We start from the raw sequence: 23,878 nt of genomic DNA on the forward strand, positions 1-23,878 counted from the left end.
GGCCACATGGGGAGAATTTTCTGCAGTAATATTTCTGCTGATGATTCTGCTGTATTTCTACAGCAAAATCCAAAATTAAATCTGCAAGAGTAATGTGGGGTTTTCTGTGTATTTGTTGCTTATTTCACCCTATGCAGTGAAAAGGGTGAAATCTGTTGTGGATATCCACTGCATAAATATCGGACAGGAGTCAGAAACCCTGCACCTCCACCAATCAACTGTTCTGCAGTAGCTACAGCAGCTTTCCTTTTAAAAGTGAAATTACACTCCTTGTGTGGTGGAAAAAGTTGGTGCTGCAGCACTGCTCCTATGCCCGTTCACCAGCTCTATCCACTACAGAAATAGACAAAGAGAAAAAACAATTTGATGAAAAAAGAGTGTTTGTCAGTATAACCTTCCTTGGGATCCCAAAAAGAGGGTCTTGAGACAACAAGCAGGGCTCCAAAGGTGGACAGGGGAGGGGAGAAAAAAGTAAAAGAATTACTGAAGGATCAAAAGTAAAAGCAGGCTGTGCCTAGTTATCAGACTGAACTAAAAATAAACCAAAATGAGGCTCTCAGACCAAAACATACAGATCCCACAAAATCACAACAAAATGTTTCCACCAATTTCTAGTTCAGTCAGATAACTAGGTACAATTCAGAACACATGAAGATCCGACAAATATTGAATAAACATTGGGACGTACTCCGAAAAGATCCTATCCTAAAAAAAGAATTACCACCTTTTCCCACTATCACCTATCGGAAAGCACAGACGCAAAAAAATATGATTGCACCATACTTCCCGAAAAACAAGACAAAAAAGGGAAGTCTATGTCCTTTTTTGATAAAAGAAAAAGAAAATCAAACTAACAAAGGGGCACATAAATGCAAAAACAAGAAGTGCAAATACTATGACATTATCACCCATAACAGAAAAGAGATCAATATCCTGTCCTTCGAATGAAATATTCCATCTTAAACATGATATGAACTGTGGGACCAGCAATGTCATCTACTGCCTTCACTGTCCATGCAATCTGCTATATGTAGGTAGAACTACTAGTGTTGATCGAGCACCAAAGTGCTCGGGTGCTCTGGCTGAACACATCGGGATGCTCGGGTGCTCTACCGAGCACCCGAGTATAATGGAAATCAATGGGAGAACCCGAGCATTAAACCAGGCACCCCCTGCTCTGAAGAGGGGAGGGTGCCTGGTTCATAGGAAAAGGTCAGAAATTGATGGAAACACCACCGAAATGGTTCAGGAACAGCATGGGGAGGATGTCTCGATGCATCTTGGGCTCCCAGGTCGCTGCTGGGAACCATGTTGTCCGAGTAGTACGCCACTTTTACAGACTGACAATAATACACACAAAACCGAAAAAAAATCAATTTTAGAGGAAAAATTGTTAAGAAACATTCTTTCCTGTATATTTACTTGTATATAAAGTAAAGTGCAAGTGCTGCCAAAAATAACAAGGAAGAGGTACTCCGATACTACCTGTATATCACATAATAGAGAGCCTCATTCACATTGTGGTACAATAGTTTAGGTAGTGGGACTCCTACACATAAAGCCTATGCAGTAAGTGAAAGGGCTGCCAAAAATTACAAGGAACCGGCACTCCAAAACACCCTTTGTTACACATAAAGGAGGGCATCATACACACCCTTGAAAAACTATGACCTCAAAAACATTTGGAGCAAAGGCCTGCTGATCTGACCATCTAAAAAATTAGGGGCGAGGGCCTGCTGCCGCATTGGTGACTCTAGATAACCTCTGGACGATTGCATGTCCTCGTGATGGCGACGATCCATTCTGATGTCTGCCCTATCAACTTTCGATGTTCTTTTCTGCACTTACCATGGAGATCACAGGTAACGGGGAATCAGGGTTCGATGCCAGAGAAGGAGCCTGAGAAACTGCTACCAAATCCAAGGGAGGTCAATGGCTGAAATCAGATTGGCTGTTGTTGCCTTGCCCCATTTTTTTCCTAATTGTGAACCACCTTAAAGCACAAGCGTCCAAGGAAGGCATCAGGCGCGCGGCAATTACCCACTCCCAACTCAGGGAGGTAGTGACGATAAATAGCAAGAGACCCTGTTATTGCAATGAGTACACTTTCCATTAATGAGGATCTATTGGAGGGCAAGTCTGGTGCCAGCAGCTGACTTGCTCCATGCCTCCACAACGTTCACCCAGTGTGCCGTCATGGTGAGGATTGTGTTGATCAGACTCTTGGCTACTGAGACTGGACTTGTAGGTGAGGGCCTGCTGATGCTTTGTTGACTCTAGATAACTTCTAAGCGATCGCACGTCCCCGTGATGGCGACGATCCATTTGGATGTCTGCCCTATCAACTTTGGAGTAATTTTTCAACAAGAACCTTCTGGTATAGCACCGCTTTGCTTGTCCTCTCCACCAGAGGAATGAGAGATGAGAAGTTGTCTTTGTAGCAGGGGTCGAGAAGGGTGAACAACCAGTAATCCGTGTTGTCTAAAATGCGTATAATGCACAGATCGTGGGAAAGGCAGCTTAACATGAAGTCAGCCATGTGTGCCAGAGTACCAACAGGCAAGACTTCTCTGTTGTCACCAGAAGGTGAGCTGACCCTGTAAAACATTATATGCGAGGGCCTGCAGGTGAGCTGATCCTGTAAAACATTATATGTGAGGGCCTGTAGTTGAGCTGACCTTGTAAAACATTATATGCAAGGGCCTACAGGTGAGCTGACCGTGTAAAACATTACATGCAAGGGCCTGGAGGTGATATGACTCTGTAAAACATTATATGCGAGGGCCTGCAGGTAAGCTGACCCTGTGAAACATTATATGAGAGGGCCTGCAGTTGAGCCAACCCTGTAAAACATTATTTGCGAGGGCCTACAGGTGAGCTGACCCTGTAAAAGATTATATGCGAGGGCCTGCAGGTGAGCTGACCCTCTAAAAAATTATATGCGAGGGCCTTCAGGTGAGCTGACCCTCTAAAAAATTATATGCGAGGGCATATATATACGAGGGCATTATATGCGACGAATAAGCATGTTGATATGATGGAGGAGGAGGATGAGAAAAGGAAGATTTAACCATATACCCTTTTTTGTGGTGGAAGGGGTGCATGGGAATACAGTGTATTGAGTACATTAAACAACACATTTAAAGTGCCTTTGTTCATCCGCTTTCTTCTGGTGGATTTGAGAAGTCTGGGGCAATGCAGGCCTTGTTCATTTTTATAAGAGTGAACCTGTCAACATTTTCAGTTGACAGGCGTATACGCTTATTTGTTATAATGCCACCAGCAGCACTACATACCCGCTCAGACAAAACGCTGATGGCAGGGCAGGCCAGCATCTCCAAGGCGTAGAGCGCCAATTCGTTTCACGTGTCCAGCTTGTACACCCAGTAGTTGCAAGGCACTGAGGGATCACTGAGGACGCTGACACGGTCTGCTATGTACTCCTTCACCATCTTCCAAAACTTTTCCCTCCTTGTGACACTAGGCCGCGCATCAGGGTGAGGGTGCTCGCGGGGTGTCATGAAACTGTCCCAGGCCTTGGAAAGTGTTGCCCTGCCTCTTTTGAAACTGCTGTGTGTTCCCCTTGTTTCCCCTCCTCGGTTGCCCAAGGAAGTACGGACTTTGCCGCCAGCATTGTTAGATGGAAATTTTTGGAGCAATTTTTCAACAAGGACCTTCTGGTATTGCACCGTTTTGCTCGACCTCTCCACCTGGGGATTGAGAGATGAGAAGTTCTCTTTGTAGGTCGAGAAGGGTGAACACACAGTAATCCATGTTGTCTGAAATGTGTATAACGCGTGGGTGGCGGGAAAGGCAGCCTAACATGAAGTCAGTCATGTGTGCCAGAGTACCAACAGGCAAGATTTTGCTATCGTCACCAGGAGGATGACAGTCGATCTCCTGATCCTCTTCCTCCTCTTCTGCCCACCCACGCTGAACAGATGGAATTAAACTTCCATGGGTACTACCCTCTGGAGCGGAGGCAACCATCTCCTGCTCTTCCTCCTTCTCCTCCTCTTCATCGTCCAATTCGCGCTGAGAAGACGAACGGAGGGTGGTCTGGCTATCACCCTGTGTAATGTCTTCTTCCCCCATTTCCACCTCTTCCACATGCAAAGCGTCGTCCTTGATTGTGAGCAGCGAGCATTTGAGTAGACACATAAGTGGGATAGTTATGCTGATAATAGCGTTATTGCCGCTCACCATCTGTGTTGATTCCTCAAAGTTTCTTAAAACCTCACAGAGGTCAGACATCCATGCTCACTCCTCGCTTTTGATTAGCGGAAGCTGACTGGAAAGGCGACGACCATGTTGCAGCTGGTATTCCACTACTGCCCTCTGCTGCTCACATAGCCTGGCCAACATGTGGAACGTGGAGTTCCAGTGAGTGCTCACGTTGCACAACACCCGGTGAGCTGGCAATTTGACAGACCGGCTAAAGCTGTCGATGACACACACGGCGCACCTTCACCAGTAGCTCAGGCAAATTGGGGTAGGTTTTTGGGAAACCGCTGAACCACTAATTTTAAGATGTGGACTAGGCATGGGATGTGTGCGAGCTTGCCGAGCTCCAAAGCCGCCACCAAGTTAAGGCCATTATCACACACAACCATGCCTGGCTGTAGGTTGAGTGGCGAGAGCCACAGCTCAGTCTGGTCTCTTATTCCCTGCAACAGCCTTGCGGCTGTGTGCTGTTTGTCCCCTAAGCATATCAGCTTCAGAACGGCCTGTTGACGCTTCCCCACTGCAGTGCTACACTGCTTCGAGCTACTGGCTGATGGCTGACTGGTGCTGCAGAAGTGGGGGTTAGAGCCACTAACATAGGTGCTGGCGGAAACCCGGATGGAATTAGGACCCGCAATCCTTGGTGACGGTAGCACCTGTGGCATCCCAGGGACTCAGTGTCCACAAGCCTAAATGGCAACATTTGCAGGGCCAGTAATTTTGAAAGGTGTGCATTTAGTGCTATGGCCTGTGGGTGGGTGGCTGGGAATTTGCGCTTGCGTTCGAATGCCTGGGGTAATGACATTCGAACGCTGCGCTGGGACACGGAAGTGGATGTGGTTGCTGATGGTGCTTACGAAGGTCCAGGTGCAGGGCAGGAGGCATCCTCGCCTGAGCCTTCGACAAGCGATTGGCCAGCACGTACCATAGATGAAGAGGAGGCAGTGGTGTGACCCGCAGACACAGATTGTGGACCCAGGCGTTTATCCCACCCAGGTCGTCCGGGAGGATCAATAAGGGACTTGTGCACTTTCGGAAGTATATATAGAACCGGGGTCACCGGATGATCTACAGTGAGAAAAGTGCACATGTCCTCATCAATAGTGCCCGCCAACACGGCGTCTGCCAAACATCTCTGGATAAGTCTAGCAATCTCAAACTTGGGATCACATTGGAGAACAGAGTAAACATTGGTATCATCCAGCTGACGTTGAATCTCAGCCACATATTTACCGGTGTCCATGATGACCACTGCGCCACCCTTGTCCGCAGGCTTGACTGTTAGTGAGGAATCTTTCCTTAGTTGATCTAACGCTTCAATTTCAAACCTAGATAAGTTTGGATGTTTAAAGGCAACATTGTTACATCTCAATCTATAGGCAGAGACATCAGACTTAACTGCAGTAATAAATGCATCAATCGAGGCCTCATTGATGCATGGAGTGAAGTTACTTTTCAGAGACAGATCGAGGCGGCCCAGGGAGAACTCGCTAACCTGAGGTGCCGCGATCCGTGTCCTAGAGTTAAACCACACTTTGAGTTTAATCCTGCGAAAAAAAGCATGAAGGTCAGTGTCCAGTTCAAACCAGTTAGGCACAGACATAGGACAAAACGAAAGTCCTTTATTCAGGACACTCACTTGAGCCGAAGTGAGCGTCCTGGATGACAGGTTAATCACCGTCACCTCCTCTTGTTCACCAATGACTTTGTGGTCTGTGCTCTGGTTTTGTTGATTTTGGGCTTGACCGGTTCTGCGGTGTCGACGACCCCCTCTTCTGGTCCGCCCACGTCTTTCCTTTCTGGATCCATACTGTTCCCTAAAAAAGGGGAAGATAAAGTGGAGGTGGCAGGTGTATTTCTTTTCTTCTTCCTGGGATCTTTATAATTGAAATTGCCGCTGTCAGACTGCCAGGTGTAGACAGCATCTTTTTTATAATCATCGGAGTCACGATTCCACTTTGACCTTTTTCCTTCCTCCAGCTCCAATTTGGTTTGTGTCACATGAATACCAACATTATCGCTGAACAGCGAATACTCCTCAGCGGACATAGCTGACCGTAATGTAAGGTCAATCTCCGCTGTATCAGAAGCAATGGTGATTAATTCATGCTGGAGGTACTGAATATTCAATAAAATAAAATCAAGGGAATATCTATTCGATAAAGCTTCAAATTTTTTGCAGAACAAAGCATTGTGAGCAAACAAATTAGGTCTCAGATTGGACCTCATGCCACGTGGGATCCTTTGTACCTTGAAGTATTCCCCAAGTGTGGTCATGTGCAGGCGAAGTGAAGCCGTCTTTTTAGACAAAAACTCATATCTTCTTTTGAGTTCAGGAATGGAAGGGGTGTTCAGAAAAGCAGCATCTCCCCCAATGTCGTGCAATATGCGATCCGTCTCCTCCTGGGAGTACATAGAGCCACATGGAAAGTCGGTCTCAGCCATAGTACAAAATAATAATGTCCAAAGGTAAAATGCCGTGCTCAGCCACTGAAGCAATATATCAAAAAAGGAAAGATAGCGGCGGCACTGGAGACAAGCAATGTGGGTGCTATGTCCAGGGATATTGCTGCTTACCCCAGATGAACAAAAACGAAGAAAGGACAGCACTCCAAGTAAGAAATATACTGGTCTTTAATCACCCATGCAGATGGCAACGTTTCAGCTCAAACAAGAGCCTTTTTCAAGCAATGAACACAGTGTATGCTGGGGTATATATAGTCCAACCCCCATTACATCATAATACAATCAATCAACAATAAAATATACAATTTAAAGTGCAAAAGTGCATATACAATATCCATATGTAAATACAATTGTGTAATATCCATAGGTAAAAGATGCTATAATAATACATCAGAAATATAATATATAGTGTACATATTATGACCTACAGAGAGGTAATTGGTGATTAGGGACAGGTGTACACAATAGTGCAAGAAATGAGAATGATGATGCTGCAAAGAAAGAAAGAAAGTGTTGACATACCCAGCGCCATCCATCGCATCAAACATGTCACATGTCGATAGAACCGGCGTTCTTACTTGGAGTGCTGTCCTTTCTTCGTTTTTGTTCATTCTTGGCAGTAGTGCGCATGTCCGTGCGCGTGTCTCCGCAACTATTGTTGGTGACGTCATGCCGTGACTGGACGCGGTTGGCGTCTGCGCACTACCTGTTTCCGAACGCCGGTTCTATCGACATGTGACATGTTTGATGCGATGGACGGCGCTGGGTATGTCAACACTTTCTTTCTTTCTTTGCAGCATCATCATTCTCATTTCTTGCACTATTGTGTACACCTGTCCCTAATCACCAATTACCTCTCTGTAGGTCATAATATGTACACTATATATTATATTTCTGATGTATTATTATAGCATCTTTTACCTATGGATATTACACAATTGTATTTACATATGGATATTGTATATGCACTTTTGCACTTTAAATTGTATATTTTATTGTTGATTGATTGTATTATGATGTAATGGGGGTTGGACTATATATACCCCAGCATACACTGTGTTCATTGCTTGAAAAAGGCTCTTGTTTGAGCTGAAACGTTGCCATCTGCATGGGTGATTAAAGACCAGTATATTTCTTACTTGGAGTGCTGTCCTTTCTTCGTTTTTGTTCATCTGGGGTAAGCAGCAATATCCCTGGACATAGCACCCACATTGCTTGTCTCCAGTGCCGCCGCTATCTTTCCTTTTTTTATATATATATATGAATACACATACACTCACCTAAAGAATTATTAGGAACACCTGTTCTATTTCTCATTAATGCAATTATCTAGTCAACTAATCACATGGCAGTTGCTTCAATGCATTTAGGGATGTGGTCCTGGTCAAGACAATCTCCTGAACTCCAAACTGAATGTCAGAATGGGAAAGAAAGGTGATTTAAGCAATTTTGAGCGTGGCATGGTTGTTGGTGCCAGACGGGTCTTTCTGAGTATTTCACAATCTGCTCAGTTACTGGGATTTTAACGCACAAACATTTCTAGGGTTTACAAAGAATGGTGTCAAAAGGGAAAAACATCCAGTATGCGGCAGTCCTGTGGGTGAAAATGCCTTGTGGATGCTAGAGGTAAGAGGAGAATGGGCCGACTGATTCAAGCTGATAGAAGAGCAACGTTGACTGAAATAACCACTCGTTACAACTGAGGTATGCAGCAAAGCATTTGTGAAGCCACAACACGCACAACCTTGAGGCAGATGGGCTACAACAGCAGAAGACCCCACCGGGTACCACTCATCTCCACTACAAAAAGGAAAAAGAGGCTACAATTTGCACGAGCTCACCAAAATTGGACTGTTGAAGACTGGAAAAATGTTGCCTGGTCTGATGAGTCTCGATTTCTGTTGAGACATTCAAATGGTAGTCCGAATTTGGCGTAAACAGAATGAGAACATGTATCCATCCTCTGATGGCTACTTCCAGCAGGATAATGCACCATGTCACAAAGCTCGAATCATTTCAAATTGGTTTCTTGAACATGACAATGAGTTCACTGTACTAAAATGGCCCCCACAGTCACCAGATCTCAACCCAATAGAGCATCTTTGGGATGTGGTGGAACAGGAGCTTTGTGCCCTGGATGTGCATCCCTCAAATCTCCATCAACTGCAAGATGCTATCCTATCAATATGGGCCAACATTTCTAAAGAATGCTATCAGCACCTTGTTGAATCAATGCCACGTAGAATTAAGGCAGTTCTGAAGGCAAAAGGGGGTCCAACACCGTATTAGTATGGTGTTCCTAATAATTCTTTAGGTGAGTGTATATATATATCTATATATATACACTGCTCAAAAAAATAAAGGGAACACTTAAACAACACAATGTAACTCCAAGTCAATCACACTTCTGTGAAATCAAACTGTCCACTTAGGAAGCAACACTGAGTGACAATCAATTTCACATGCTGTTGTGCAAATGGGATAGACAACAGGTGGAAATTATAGGCAATTAGCAAGACCCCCCCAATAAAGGAGTGGTTCTGCAGGTGGTAACCACAGACCACTTCTCAGTTCCTATGCTTCCTGGCTGATGTTTTGGTCACTTTTGAATGCTGGCGGTGCATTCACTCTAGTGGTAGCATGAGTCTACAACCCACACAAGTGGCTCAGGTAGTGCAGCTTATCCAGGATGGCACATCAATGCGAGCTGTGGCAAGAAGGTTTGCTGTGTCTGTCAGCGTAGTGTCCAGAGCATGGAGGCGCTTCCAGGAGACAGGCCAGTACATCAGGAGACGTGGAGGAGGCCGTAGGAGGGCAACAACCCAGCAGCAGGACCGCTACCTCCGCCTTTGTGCAAGGAGGAACAGGAGGAGCACTGCCAGAGCCCTGCAAAATGACCTCCAGCAGGCCACAAATGTGCATGTGTCTGCTCAAACGGTCAGAAGCAGACTCCATGAGGGTGATATGAGGGCCCGACGTCCACAGGTGGGGGTTGTGCTTACAGCCCAACACCGTGCAGGACGTTTGGCATTTGCCAGAGAACACCAAGATTGGCAAATTCGCTACTGGCGCCCTGTGCTCTTCACAGATGAAAGCAGATTCACACTGAGCACATGTGACAGACGTGACAGAGTCTGGAGACGCGGTGGAGAACATTCTGCTGCCTGCAACATCCTCCAGCTTGACCGGTTTGGCATTGGGTCAGTAATGGTGTGGGGTGGCATTTCTTTGGAGGGCCGCACAGCCCTCCATGTGCTCGCCAGAGGTAACCTGACTGCCATTAGGTACCGAGATGAGATCCTCAGACCCCTTGTGAGACCATATGCTGGTGCGGTTGTCCCTGGGTTCCTCCTAATGCAAGACAATGCTAGACCTCATGTGGCTGAAGTGTGTCAGCAGTTCCTGCAAGACGAAGGCATTGATGCTATGGACTGGCCCGCCCGTTCCCCAGACTTGAATCTAATTGAGCACATCTGGGACATTATGTCTCGCTCTATCCACCAACGTCACATTGCACCACAGACTGTCCAGGAGTTGGCAGATGTTTTAGTCCAGATCTGGGAGGAGATCCCTCAGGAGACCGTCCGCCACCTCATCAGGAGCATGCACAGGCGTTGTAGGGAGGTCATACAGACACGTGGAGGCCACACACACTACTGAGCCTCATTTTGACTTGTTTTAAGGACATTACATCAAAGTTGGATCAGCCTGTAGTGTGTTTTTCCACTTTAATTTTGAGTGTGACTCCAAATCCAGACCTCCATGGGCTGAAAATTTTGATTTCCATTTCTTTATTTTTGTGTGATTTTGTTGTCAGCACATTCAACTATGTAAAGTACAAAGTATTTCAGAAGAATATTTACTTAATTCAGATCTAGAATGTGTTATTTTTGTGTTCCCTTTATTTTTTTGAGCAGTGTATATATATTTGTGGTCAGGACTACTGAAACGAAAAACGTGGGGACAACCCGAAAGATCCGTGGACCTGACATGGCTGAAGTGTGCCCTTAGCCACGTGCGGGGTAAGCCTATAAGGGGGCATACCCTGAAGAAAAAAACCCAGAGGGAGGGAACCGAGGGTGGGGCACGAGGATCGCACGTACTGAGGGAAGGAGGGAGGCGGCTATAAATAGATCTCTGTCCCTCCCACAAATACAGGCTGAAATCAGCCTTAAAACCTGTGGTCGGGACTACTGATGACGAAAAATGTGGGGACAACCCGAAAGATCCGTGGACCTGACATGGCTGAAGTGTGCCCTTAGCCACGTGCGGGGTAAGTCTATAAGGGGGCAAAAAACAGACCAGACAGGTAAAGATGTGTTTTTTAAAGATTTATTATACATTGCAAACAACTTACAGCATGAGAGTGCGAAAGGCTTTAGAAATTTCAGACTGAGGATTGGGTATATAATGATTAAAACAGGATGACTGTCATCTGCCCATTTTCCTGATGATACGTGCCGGGACCCCTTGTTTTGAAGCTGCTGAAGCGGCGCCTATATGGAAAGAATGGCCCGACACGGAGGATGGATCGAGGCCCATACCGGATATAAGAATGCGTATATGCTTGATGAACTGTGAGGTGGTAAGCGGTCGGCCTTTAAAAGGTAGCAGCGGCTCATCTGGACTTGCGTCCCTCAACATGGCCATTAACTCCTTCAGAACTTTGACCGGACACCAATCGTTATGAGACTGGAAATACCGCCGGGCCTACCTGTGAAGTCTTGGTGATTTTTAATGACAAGGAGAAATGGTCCTCTAGCCAAACTAACTGGCCAATAGAGAGCCCTTTATCCTTAGCCGAAACACAAGTGAATTCCCTTGGCCGTAGGAAACCATAAAAACTAAGATACGGTACATTGCCGCTTTTATGACAATGCTAAAGTATGGCCCAAAAGGGTTGCCGTCCAGGGCTTTAGACAGGGAACGGAACAGAACTCCAGAGACTGGCTGACTCCTCGGGGCACTCCCCGCACAATCTTTCTGAATACCCCTGAGCGTGGCTTTGATGATTGGGGATGCAAACACTGACCTGTGCCCAGGCTGCTCCAGCAGGGAGAAATGTTGTACCCCGGCTAGGTATAATGGGATAGAATTATAGGACAGCTTGAGGTCTCAATGACAATAAGCCAGGAAAGCCATAATATGCTTGTGGTTATCTGGAACGATACGACAGTCTGGGAGAGACCTTGCAAACTGCTTGAAGATGTTCCATCCGGTCTTATAGTTCCTTGCCGTGTTGGCTGAAAGGGACTTGCCGACTAATTCGTAGGCGGTCGAGACGTGGCCTTCTAGTCCAATACCAGATCTCGATATACTGGAAGGGTCAACCCGTGTGGTTCTGCTTCTGTCATGATCTGGAAAAAAGTAGCAAAATTGAATCGTAATAGGGCATCTGCTGCCAGACTTTTTAAGCCCTGGATGTGATGGCAGAAAAAATTGAAGTTGTAATGTAATGAAAGCAAAACCAATTTACGCACAAAAGGCATAATTTGCCGGGAGTCGGATCTGCCTTTCGCCAGAATGTCCACCACCGCCTGGTTATCGTGATGAAAGCAACCGATTGATTGGACCAGGATCTACCCCATACTTGGGCCGCTGCTACTATCGGGTAGATCTCCAGGAGTAGAGAGGACCTAAGGAGTTCCGATATTGCTGAAAACTCTGGCGGCCAGGGTCCGACGAACCACTGGTTCTGAAAAATGCCGTGAACCCCTGGAAAGCCGCTGCGTCCAAAAAAACTGTAGGTGAACCAGGCCCCCAAGTTGGAACGAACATTGATATACCATTCCCGGAGGAAAGAAAGGTATTCCACATAGCCAGATCTGCCAAAGCCTCGGCATCCAGAGTGATAGCGATTTCTAATTCGATTTTCAGTGTCTCGCTTTTATAAATAAGCATAGTATTAGCACCATAATTTTTGTAAGCATTGTTGTACTTTGATTTGCAGAGTGCTGCTGCATTGTCTCTTTTTTCCTCTAGGTCTTTGCCATGGCAGCGTGCACCTGTGCACTGGGAGGTGCTGACTAACCCCCTTTTTTTTGCAAATTTACAATGCTGGAGATGTGGCACTCCAGCGAGTCGTGCACTCCTGATTAGCCTGTCTGCCCCATAGGCTGATTTTAATTATTTTCAGTATAAAGTTGTAGCCTGCTCTCACTACATTCATTGGAAGCTGTCTAGCACCAGGAATGGTAAAGAGTGGGCTCAGCATGCATGTTGGTACCTGCATCCCTTGTAATGGAGGCCATTTTGGCACAAAAAATGAAAAAAGGCAGAGTGGATCCAACATGCATGTGGGTCCAACACTCCCTGAATTTTATGGCGGTCATTATGGCGCATAACAGGTAGTATTTAGTGTTAGTACCCGTCTAACAGAGATCGCCTTGACGTTCGGCAGACAGGCTTAGCTGGTTTTGTACAAAATGCATTGTCCAAGCATCTCGCTTTTATAAATAAGCATAGTATTAGCACCATAATTTTTGTAAGCATTGTTGTACTTTGTCTGATTTGCAGAGTGCTGCTGCATTGTCTCTTTTTTTCCTCTAGGTCTTTGCCATGGCAGCGTGCACCTGTGCACTGGGAGGTGCTGACTAACCCCCTTTTTTCTGTTAAGAGATCTGTCATTATCTAAAGAAAAGTCAGAACTGCTAACTTCTAGACTTCAGGAATGAAATTTGCTACAACGAGGCACCACAACTTCACACTTTCGTCATCGACACACCAAGTTAGCTGCATACTATGCAATGGAAAGCGATGTCTGTTTCTGTACTGATGTAAATAGTCTTATGATGGAGTTAGATGGTACATATGTACCTGCTGAATGGAGGCTATTCATAAACTCTAGCAAAACAAGTTTGAAAGCTGTCTTGTTGCACAATGGAAAATGAAAAACTATCTGTTCCATTGGCTCATGCGGTTGGAATGAAAGAGACCCATGCTTCTATGGAGTTCATTTTGAAAATGATCAAATACTCAGAACATAAATGGAAAATTTGTGCTGACCTGAAAGTGGTAGCACTGCTGCTTGGCCTACAGTTAGGGTACACAACTCATGTGTTTCTGACACCTATGGAACAGTCGTGATGACAACAATCATTACAAAATGAGACTGTGGCCTCTCAGAGTCGAGCACACAGTTGGTCAGTACAATGTACAACACAAATCACTGGTCGATCCACTTTAAGTTTATCTTCCACCACTTCACATTAAACTTGGTTTAATGAAAAATTTAGTAATTGCACTTGATCGTGATGGAAATGGTTTCCAGTATTTGAAGGAGAAGTTTAGCACACTGAAAACTGATGCTAAAATAAAGGCCAGAAATTTTATTGGCCCCGAAATCAACAAACTAATGCATGATGACACATTCAGAACAAAACTCAACCCTCTGGAACTTGCAGCTTGGGATGCATTTGTGCTAGTAGTGCAGAACTTCCTTGGGAACAGACGAGCTGCAAACTATGCTGAATTAGTAGACAATATGCTTACAGCATATGAAAACTTGGCTGCCGAATGTCATTGAAAGTGCATTTCTTACATTCCCATCTTGACTTTTTCCCAACCAATTTGGGACACGTAAGTGACGAACATGGAGAGCAGTTTCATAAAGATATTTCTACAATGGAGAACAGGTATCAAGGCTGCTGGAATCCCAATATGATGGGGGACTACTGCTAGTTTTTGCAGCGGGAAAATATGACAAACACAAAAGCCGATGCCTGAAGCACTTTTAACAGTACTGGGCATTGCTCAAGTAAGACTTTTAAACTGAAAAACAAGACTTTTTGCAATTTTGTTATTCCATTACATTTTCATACACTGTTTACTACGCAAACTTTGATGTTGATCAGGTAATTGTTGGAGTAAAACTCATTCTGTTCAAAATTATTCGATGCTTTCCAAGTGCTTAATTAATTTAGGCATACTTATGCATAGCAAAATTTTGTGACGTGTTACAACAATTCTGACTTCGGATTTGTAATCTGCACACTCAAATTAATATAGGACAAATGGTGTTTGCTCAGTAAAAGCCCAAAAGTTTTTTTTGTTGCATGGTGATATGGATGGATTCCAGATACTTACAAACTAAGGCCTCATGCACATGACCGTTCTGTTTTTTGCGGTCCGCAATCCGTGGATCCGCAAAAAACGGAAGCCGCCCATGTGCCTTCCGCAATTTGCGGAACGGAATGGGCGGCCGTCAATATAAATGCCTATTCTTGTCCGCAAAGCGCTGACAAGAATAGGACATGTTATTTTTTTTAGCGGGGCCGCGGAACGGAGCAACGGATGCGGCCCCATTGAAGTGAATGGGTCGCATCTGAGCCGCCAAAACGGGCGGCTCGGATGCGGACCCAAACAATGGTCGTGTGCATGAGGCCTTAGGCTCCTTTCACACCAGTGTTTTCAATCTCCACTATCCCTCATAGGATCTCAATAGTGGAGGAAAACGCTTCAGTTTTGTCCCCATTCATTGTCAATGGGGACAAAACTGAACGAAACGGAATACACCAGGTTGTGTCCCCATCACGGACAGAATAACGCTGCAAGCAGTGTTTTTCTCTCTGTGATGTCGTGCGAAAACACCATGTAAGTTAATGGGGACAGATTCGTTTTCTCTGACACAATAGAAAACTGATACATCCCCCATTGACTTGGGGTTTTAGAGACTTGGCTATTTTAGAGATAATACAACTGGATCCGTTCATAACGGTTGCAGACGGTTGTATTATCATGACAGATTCTTTTTTTGCTGATCCATGACGGATCCAGCAAAAACGCTGGTGTGAAAGTAGCCTAAGGGGGAGATTTATCAAACTGGTGTAAAGCAGAAGTGGCTTATTTGCCGTTCAGATTCCACCTTTCATTTTTCAGAGCTCCTTTGGAAAATAAAAGGTGGAATCTGATTGGTTGCTATGGGGAACTAAGTTCTCCTTTACACCAGTTTGATAAATCTCCCCCTAAGGTTATAATCAGCAAGACTGCAAGAAGACACAAACAGCTAATATGAGAAAAATACACAGTTTTAGATAATTAAATATGAAAAAATCAGTTACATATGGAGCCTGAGATTTGCCGCTTTAGATATTTTTATGCAGTGCAATAATATGTGTTTTTGAGATGGTTCATGTGTGAAACTCAAATGCTTACTTTACTATTAAAAGTGAGGAGGGTGACAAAAGACTTAAATTAAGGACATATATCATTATGAATGTCTACACATGACTCAGGCAGGTGTCCAGGCAACAATTTATATTCAATAGCTGACAATTTCACTCACTAACTATTGCTTTCAGTATACATCATAAAGATCACTATGTACCAGACAATTTCTCCTCCTGGGCTTAGTAATGACAATCAATCATGTTCTAAAGTTTTCTTGGAATTAATTTTTTGTAAATCTGTAAAATATATATTACACATTTTGCAGTGTTTAAAATAGCAGTTTAATTTAAAGAAATATACTAGAGATGAAATAATTAATTCGTTACAATCAAAATTCAACCTGAATTACTGAACAAATACTGATTTTGTAGAGTCAGAATTTCTTCAGATTTGGTTGGGTTGAATTTCTTGTTGAGAGAGAGAGAGATGGAGAGAGAAAGAGAGAGATTCCAAACATTTAAAGAACCTTTGATTTGGGTAGAATCAATTTGTATCAGAATCAAATGTCTTGGCTGATTTTTGGAGCGAAACAAATTTACTACTCTAAAATAGAGCCTAGTGGCAAGTGATTATCTCCAAAAGCATCTCCAAATGGGATTTTTCCCTTAGACTTTTGTGTCCAATATGGATTCAGAGAATGGGCCTAACGGAGAATCCTCTGGTACTCTGGTGGGCCAGTCCAACCCTGTTTAAGTTATTTATTAATATTGTTATGGGGTTGGAAATCTGATTCTCCAATAGTCTTCTCATGGGATTATAAGTCATATCATGCAAAACTTCTAACTGTAAGTAAATAAAAAAACAGTTACCTTCTTAAGTGGAAAAAATTGGCCAAGGCCTTTATTAGTCAAACTTAAATCTAAATGACTTTAAAATTCACCACATAAACTCACCAAACTTTATTCAGAATATCAACAAACTTGAATAAAACCATAATAAGAATGACCATAAAGTATCAATAACTTCAGATATATAAATAAATAAGCTCAGCCATAAGCTCTAGCTTTATCACAATTCACTTATCACTAAGCAATTTTAACCCACATGACTGCCAGCAGGCCCCAGCCCAACAAAAATTAGCTCAATCATAGCTTGAAAACCCAAATTTAAAATGTCCAAACCAATAGAAGAAAAATGCACAAAATCATCAAAATAAAGCCGGGCACGCCACCCTCCAGATCAATATGATGATAAGACATGCTCCAGACCAAAGGCGGAGACTGGATCCATATCAAACGAGGAACTATCTCTGAGAAAAAACTGGAATAAATGGATGGGAGGCTCAACACCTAGATGGATAGATAACGGTGGGTGCACTGCTCACTGGGTCACCTACCCAGTAAAACAGAGGGAATTAGTAAAAGGCAAAAAGCAGGCACAACCACCTTCTGGAGAATATAATAGCAATTGAATTAAAAAAAATACCATATCAGCAATTTCATTCAATAATAAAATATCAGCAATTTCATTCAATAATGAAATATCCAAAAATAAAAAAATAGCAGCAATATATTTAATGATAAAATGGGTGGAATATCCAGTTATCAAAACTAGCAGCAATTAGACCCAATGGTGAAATACGTGTATATACTCAATACTCAGTCCATATAGAGATGATATAGACACAGATGAAGATCACATAAAAAGACAATGTCTCTGAGTATAAGTAGGTCAAAGGCCCATATTTCTCGTCTTGAGTAAAAAGTCTCCTTATAGGAATATAGTGATGAAGATGTAAAGGAAGTCCCACTTTTGAATGTATAGGGTTGTGATAGAGGAGATCACCGCCAATTATCTTATAGACAACCCAGTGTGTGGAATCACATAATGTGGATAACTATAATTTGTTTAACGTTTTTTGGAACGTCTCAATGAGACTCTTACCGCTTGATGGCTGCTGGAGTGTCCGTTAGGTGTCTCGGCAGATACTGCCGACTCGCGTGTGTGATCGGGCACTATCCAGGAAGCGGAGAGGGAAAGCCATTCACCGGGATGCTGACTTCAGGTGGTCGGAGTGCTCCGCTGTGTAGCTTGGTGGGTGTGTCTCGTGACTCTGCAGGTCAGGTGTTCCTGATGGACAGATCAGGTGGTCAGGTCAGCTAGTTCACTGCTGTGATCAGGTGATCCACAGGTCCTGTACATCACAGGTCCTATACGTAGTTAAAAATGTGTTAAAATCTTCTTTTGTGCGCACAATTCTTCTATACTTTGGGTCCGAACCAGTAGTGTTAATGTAGAAGCCGCAGTTCGCTATTCACTAGACGCGTTTCAAGGCAACTTGCCTCTTCCTCAGTAGCTCCGGAACTGTGCTCCTCCAAACATTTTTATAGGGCTTCTTGATTGGACCTCAGACAAAACGTGGATTGGATTCCATGTATGTATATGGAGGTGATATTAGTAAGGATCCAATACAGATATAGTTAAAATATGATAAAAATATGATAAAATATAAAAAATATATAATAGTAGTGCAAGGAAAAACATAAATAGTATAAATAGTATTGGACTTCCATTAATACTAAGCCAGTTATAGATGATTCCCAAACTTATAGACATTGCGATTTGTATGCGTATTTTCAGCATTTTTTTCTAATATGTAGTATTTTCTCAATTTTTCTAGTTTGTTATATGTTTTTTTCACTTTTATCATTTTTTGCTCCTATTTCTTGTTGGTTCCACTGAATGTTCAATTTGTGAGCAGGATATTGCAATGTAGGTAGAATTTTTGGGACCTGGGAGCAAGGGGAGATCAGAGTGCTGGAAAAACAGCCGGACTCTGATGTCCCATCGGTCCCAGGTAGCCATTATAAAAAAACTAATACCTCTAGATCTGCGTTGAGACTAGAGTTGAGCGAACACCTGGATGTTCGGGTTCGAGAAGTTCGGCCGAACTTCCCGGAAATGTTCGGGTTCGGGATCTGAACTCGACCCGAACTTCGCCCCGAACCCCATTGAAGTCAATGGGGACCCGAACTTTTCGCCACTAAAAAGGCTGTAAAATAGCCCAGGAAAGGGCTAGAGGGCTGCAAAAGGCAGCAAAATGTAGGGAAATCCCCTGCAAACAAATGTGGATAGGGAAATGAATAAAAATAAAAATAAAATAAATTAAAATTAATCAATATCAATTGGAGAGAGGTCTCATGGCAGAGAATCAGGCTTCATGTCATAGCAGAGAATCAGGCTTCACGTCACACACCACTGGAACAGGCCATTGTCAGATATTTAGGCCCTGGCACCCAGACAGAGGAGAGAGGTCCCATAGCAGAGAATCAGGCTTCATGTCATAGCAGAGAATCAGGCGTCATGTCATAGCAGAGAATCAGGCTTCCTGTCATAGCAGAGAATCAGGCTTCACGTCAACCACCACTGGAACAGGCCATTGTCAGATATTTAGGACCCGGCACCCAGACAGAGGAGAGAGGTCCCATAGCAGAGAATCAGGCTTCATGGCATAGCAGAGAATCAGGCTTCACGTCACCCACCACTGGAACAGGCCATTGTCAGATATTTTTAGGCCCCGGCACCCAGACAGAGGAGAGAGGTCCCATAGCAGAGAATCAGGCTTCATGTCATAGCAGAGAATCATGCTTCATGTCACCCAACACTGGAACAGGCCACTGTCAGATATTTTTAGGCCCCGGCACCCAGACAGAGGAGAGAGGTCCCATAGCAGAGATTCAGGCTTCATGTCATAGCAGAGAATCAGGCTTCATGTCACCCAACACTGGAACAGGCCACTGTCAGATATTTTTAGGCCCCGGCACCCAGACAGAGGAGAGGTTCATTCAACTTTGGGTTGCCCCGCAATATAATGGTAAAATGAAAATAAAAAAAGGATTGAATGAGGAAGTGCCCTGGAGTACAATAATATATGGTTAAGGGGAGGTAGTTATAAATGTCTAATCTGCACAAGGGATGGACAGGTCCTGTGGTATCCATGCTTGGTTCATTTTTATGAACGTCAGCTTGTCCACATTGGCTGTAGACAGGCGGCTGCGTTTGTCTGTAATGACGCCCCCTGCCGTGCTGAATACACGTTCAGACAAAACGCTGGCCGCCGGGCAGGCCAGCACCTCCAAGGCATAAAAGGCTAGCTCTGGCCACGTGGACAATTTGGAGACCCAGAAGTTGAATGGGGCCGAACCATCAGTCAGTACGTGGAGGAGTGTGCACACGTACTGTTCCACCATGTTAGTGAAATGTTGCCTCCTGCTAACACGTTCCGTATCAGGTGGTGGTGCAGTTAGCTGTGGTGTGGTGACAAAACTTTTCCACATCTCTGCCATGCTAACCCTGCCCTCAGAGGAGCTGGCCTTGACACAGCTGCGTTGGCGACCTCTTGCTCCTCCTCTGCCTTCGCCTTGGGCATCCACTTGTTCCCCTGTGACATTTGGGAATGCTCTCAGTAGCGCGTCTACCAACGTGCTCTTGTACTCGCGCATCTTCCTATAACGCTCCAGTGCAAGAAGTAAGGTGGTCACATTGTCTTTGTACCGGGGATCCAGCAGGGTGGCAACCCAGTAGTCCGCACATGTTAAAATTGTGCCAGGCTGCCCAGAGGTAAGGACAAGCTGCCCTCTGTGGGAGGCGTATCGTCATCATCCTGCGTTTCCCCCCAGCCAAGCACCAGTGATGGGCCCGAGCTGCGTTGGGTGCCACCCCGCTGTGAACATGCTTCATCCTCATCCTCCTCCACCTCCTCCTCATCCTCGTCCTCCTCGTCCTCCAGTAGTGGGCCCTGGCTGGCCACATTTGTACCTGGCCTCTGCTGTTGCAAAAAACCTCCCTCTGAGTCACTTCTAAGAGACTGGCCTGAAAGTGCTAAAAATTACCCCTCTTCCTCCTCCTCCTCCTCCTCCTGGGGCACCTCCTCTTCCATCATCGCCCTAAGTGTTTTCTCAAGGAGACATAGAAGTGGTATTGTAACGCTGATAACGGCGTCATCGCCACTGGCCATGTTGGTGGAGTACTCGAAACAGCGCAACAGGGCACACAGGTCTCGCATGGAGGCCCAGTCATTGGTGGTGAAGTGGTGCTGTTCCGCAGTGCGACTGACCCGTGCGTGCTGCAGCTGAAACTCCACTATGGCCTGCTGCTGCTCGCACAGTCTGTCCAGCATGTGCAAGGTGGAGTTCCACCTGGTGGGCACGTCGCATATGAGGCGGTGAGCGGGAAGGCCGAAGTTACGCTGTAGCGCAGACAGGCGAGCAGCGGCAGAATGTGAACGCCGGAAGCACGCACAGACGGCCCGCACTTTATGCAGCAGCTCTGACATGTCGGGGTAGTTGTGAATGAACTTCTGCACCACCAAATTCAGCACATGCGCCAGGCAAGGGATGTACGTCAAACCGGCTAGTCCCAGAGCTGCAACGAGATTTCGCCAATTATCGCACACCACCAGGCCGGGCTTGAGGCTCACCGGCATCAACCACTCGTCGGTCTGTTGTTCTATACCCTGCCACAACTCCTGTGCGGTGTGGGGCCTGTCCCCCAAACATATGAGTAGTGGTGGCCCAGCCGCCACTACATTTACCCAGTGTGCAGTTAGGGAGATATAGCGTCCCTGGCCGTGCTTACTGGTCCACGTATCTGTGGTTAGGTGGACCTTGCCACAGATGGCGTTGCGCAGTGCACACTTGATTTTATCGGATACTTGGTTGTGCAGGGAAGGCACGGCTCTCTTGGAGAAGTAGTGGCGGCTGGGAACAACATAATGTGGGACAGCAAGCGACATGAGTTGTTTGAAGCTGTCTGTGTCCACCAGCCTGAATGACAGCATTTCATAGGCCAGTAGTTTAGAAGTGCTGGCATTCAGGGCCAGGGATCGAGGGTGGCTAGGTGGGAATTTATGCTTTCTCTCAAATGTTTGTGAGATGGAGAGCTGAACGCTGCCGTGTGACATGGTTGAGATGCTTGGTGACGGAGGTGGTAGGTGTTGGTGGTACATCCTCTGTTTGCTGGGCGGCAGGTGCTAACTTTCCTCCAGAGGCGGAGGAAGAGGCCGAGGCGGCAGCAGCAGAAGAGGTAGCAGGGGGATCCTGAGTGAGTTCCTTGTTTTTAAGGTGTTTACTCCACTGCAGTTCATGCTTTGCATGCAGGTGCCTGGTCATGCAGGTTGTGCTAAGGTTCAGAACGTTAATGCCTCGCTTCAGGCTCTGATGGCACAGCATGCAAACCACCCGGGTCTTGTCATCAGCACATTGTTTGAAGAACTGCCACGCCAGGGAACTCCTTGAAGCTGCCTTTGGGGTGCTCGGTCCCAGATGGCGGTGACCAGTAGCAGACGGACTCTCTTGGCGGCGGGTGTTCTGCTTTTGCCCACTGCTCCCTCTTTTGCTACGCTGTTGGCTCGGTCTCACCACTGCCTCTTCCTCCGAATTCTGAAAGTCAGTGGCACGAACTTCATTCCATGTGGGGTCTAGGACCTCATCGTCCCCTGCATCGTCTTCCACCCAGTCTTCCTCCCTGACCTCCTGTTCAGTCTGCACACTGCAAAAAGACGCAGCAGTTAGCACCTGTGTTTCGTCATCATCAGAGACGTGCTGAGGTGGTATTCCCATGTCCTCATCATCAGGAAACATAAGTGGTTGTGCGTCAGTGCATTCTATGTCTTCCACCGCTAGGGAAGGGCTAGGTGGATGCCCTTGGGAAACCCTGCCAGCAGAGTCTTCAAACAGCATAAGAGACTGCTGCATAACTTGAGGCTCAGACAGTTTCCCTGATATGCATGGGGGTGATGTGACAGACTGATGGGCTTGGTTTTCAGGCGCCATCTGTGCGCTTTCTGCAGAAGACTGGGTGGGAGATAATGTGAACGTGCTGGATCCACTGTCGGCCACCCAATTGACTAATGCATATACCTGCTCAGGCCTTACCATCCTTAGAACGGCATTAAGCCCCACCAAATATCGCAGTAAATTCTGGCGGCTACTGGGAACTGAGGTAGTTGGTTCACTAGGACGTGTGGCTGTGGCAGAACGGCCACGTCCTCTCCCAGCACCAGAGGGTCTACTAACACCACCACGACCATGTCCGCGTCCCCGTCCCTTACTAGATGTTTTCCTCATTGTTACCGTTCACCACAATAAGAAAAAAATTATTTGGCCCAATGTATTGAATTCAAATTCAGGCCTTTTTTTACAGGCACCTAACACTATCTGGCTATCTATTTAGGTACCGTATTACACTAATACAGGCACAGCAGTAACGACAGATTTAGCTGAATATAAATTGTAGGCCTAGTATTTAGGCCCTGGATGACAGGTATCCCTTTTACGGACAGAATTAGACTTGGAAATGCACAGTAGCGTGTGAAGTTATTAAGGATGACCCTATCCGCACCTTCAATCTAATATACCCTTTTATGGATAGATTTAAACTTGGCCTGATACAGCAGAAACCACTGATTTAGGGAATTGCTAATTTGGGAATTGTATTTCAACCCAGAACAAAAACTGTGCTTTGGCGGACACTAAATAAATTGACCAGCCACAGCAGTAACAACAGATTTAGCTAAATATAAATTGTAGGCCTATTATTTAGGCGCTGGATGACAGGTATACGTTTACGGACAGAATTAGACTTGGAAATGCACGGTAGCGTGTGAAGTTATTGAGGATGACCCTATCAGTACCTTCAATCTAATATACCCTTTTATGGATAGATTTAAACTTGGCCTGATATAGCAGAAACCACTGATTTAGGGAATTGTTAAGTTGGGAATTGTATTCAACCCAGAACAAAAACTGTGCTTCGGCAGACAGCAGACAGTATTGCAATTGGCTAGCCACAGCTGAAACACCAGATTTAGGGTACTGCTATTTTGGCAATTGTATTTTACCCCTCAATAAAATAGCAAGCACAGCCAAGCCCCTGATGTAGGATATAGCACGAAAAAAACCACACTATTGATGGTTAAAAATTGACTTGGTGGCAGCTTGTGCTGGCGCACCACAAAACACAAAATGGCCGCCGATCACCCCAGAAAAAAGTGACTGAAAAACGCTCTGGGCAGCCCTAA

The sequence above is a fragment of the Bufo bufo genome, chromosome 1, assembly GCF_905171765.1.
Source record: "Bufo bufo chromosome 1, aBufBuf1.1, whole genome shotgun sequence".
NCBI classification, from domain to species: Eukaryota; Metazoa; Chordata; class Amphibia; order Anura; family Bufonidae; genus Bufo; species Bufo bufo.